Below are 2383 nucleotides of genomic sequence, written 5' to 3' on the forward strand. Positions count from 1 at the left end.
ATTTATCCTGGGTCCTGCACAAAGTCAAAGTCGGGCCCTGGATGCTGGGGGAGGGAGTCATCGGTCTTCACGACAACTATATCCAGAGTCGTCGGAAATATTTCAAACCAGTTGGGGGGGAGGTCTCATCTTGAGTTTCGTGTAGGAAATTTCAATTTTTGAATTAATTCTGGGGATTCTCGGACCCGCTTCATGAATTTTCGTGGATGCTCAAACACCCCTTCCCCCTTGGCTCTGACGCTACTACCAATAGCTTTGCATCATCTTTGTTCTCCAAACAGAAACAGTATCTCTGCCCAAGGAAAAAGACCTAGAATTCTGACAAAGATTCGAACGGTACCACGATGTCTCACAAATTTTTTAGAATCTCCTTCGGTACCAACGGCCAATATCGCAACTAGCGGGGAGCAGGCGGATCTAGTGCCCCGTGCGCCAGAACAGAAGAGGCGCAAAAATTTTCACCTTTTACCCTCTCCTTCAACATTACAATGGGGCACCAAAATGAGAGCTTGCCCTGGCTGAACAAGCATGTAGTTGCGGCCCTGTCGCATCGGCGGACTTCATATAACCTTCGTTATATTTTCAGTCACTTCGTTTTATTAGTCACTTCGTTCAATTTTTTTAACCCAAGATGATGCAAAATCATGGGCGGAGATACGGGGGGGGGGGGGGCAGCGTCAAAAAGGGAGTGGGCAGATCTAATTTATATGTTGTGTATGAATTGACATCATCATCATCGTGCCCCCCCCCCAGCAATAATGACCTTGCCCCCCCCCCAGACTTCCGAGTCTATTCCGCCTATGTGCAAAATACAGTATATTTTTTTGGGGTTTTTTTTGCTAAGTTTTATGTAATCAGTCAGTCCCCGGAGACACTTTCTTCTGGAAGTAATCTTAAAAAACCCCGAAAGCTCAACTTTAAGTGCTGCCCTGTGATGAATAAGACCCCTTCGCCCTAAAAGTTCGCATGCAGTATATTTCTAACTTAAAACTTATACAATCCTTTAAAGGTTGAACCACTCTACACTGACGTGACGTGATGTCACGACTTAACTGGCTGATGCTAAAAGAAAAATTCTACAGTGGGAAAAAGCAACCCACACGTTTAAGACACCAAGGTCTGAAAGGGATATAGTAACCCTAGGCTATATACCACGGCAGAAATTCCAAAACAAATTCTAAAATCATTCTTACGACCTCTATCAAAATAGTCTCGAAACGTAAAATTGCAGTTCCCAAAAAACTAATTACAATAGAATCACTCCACCCAAAATCCACAATCCACCTGGAGAGAGTCGGTCCCGAGAAACGACTAATTAAATCTGAAAGGGTGGAGACATCCTTATGATATACCAGACTCAATCCCGGTATTTACCGGGTGAGACGAAATGAAAAATTCACTGACAACATCTGAAAAGAAAAAAAATCAAGTATAATTATTATTAAACAGTGGGAGAGAGAGATAAAAAAGTCCCCCATAAATATTGTTTCTCGGTGCTAGATTTCCAGCCAGTCTTGAATATCTCACCAAACTTGGCAACCACCGAGACTTGACTCAAGGCCAAGGCTAAACTTATTACAACTCGAGAGGATTTTAGTATGAAACATCGCTGGTTATGACCCAATACATCTCTGGATGTCTCTCAACAAGATACCAGATGGATATAAATAATGAGACTATTTTCATGGTCACCGTTATTTCAAAATAAATAAAAAATAAAAGGGGTCTGTGACATGAGGAATATTTTTTTTTTTTGAAAGAGAGTGCCATCTATTTCGGACATGTAAAACGTGGGGAGTGTTAAGGACACAAACACACACTCACACGCTAATAAAAATAATAATAATTCCACTTGAAAAATATGTTGAAGGGCAGAAGCGTAGTTACTGGGGGGGGGGGGGGATTAGCGGGATATGGTTTACAGAAATTTGGCCTTAAACATTTCTTCCCGGATGTTTCGTCCCCGGAAATTTCACCCCTGACATTCTGCCCCAGTCATTTCGCCGGGTGGTTGACCAGGTGAGTGGATGAGTGACCGTAAGACTGGCCAAGTAAGTGGTAGAGTGACTGTATTACTGACCAAGTGAGCCACCGCATTCGTGAGCAAGTGAGTGGGTGAGTTAGTAGATGAATGACCATATGAGTGACCAATTGAAGGGGCGAGTGACCGTATGAGTGAATAAGTGAGTGGGTGGATGACCGTATAAGAGACTAAGTGAGTGTGGTCTCTCATATGGTCACTAACTTAATCACGGAAATGGTCACTCATTCGTCCATGCAGCCACTCACAATCACTTGGTCACTCATGTGGTTACTCACTCACCATACAGTCACTCACACTCACTTCATTCATACAGTTACTCACTCACTCACTCATATAATC

This window comes from Pholcus phalangioides, unplaced genomic scaffold, assembly GCF_987345545.1.
Source record: "Pholcus phalangioides strain wild (caught in Gottingen) unplaced genomic scaffold, Ppha-v1.0 ptg000013l_1, whole genome shotgun sequence".
NCBI lineage: Eukaryota > Metazoa > Arthropoda > Arachnida > Araneae > Pholcidae > Pholcus > Pholcus phalangioides.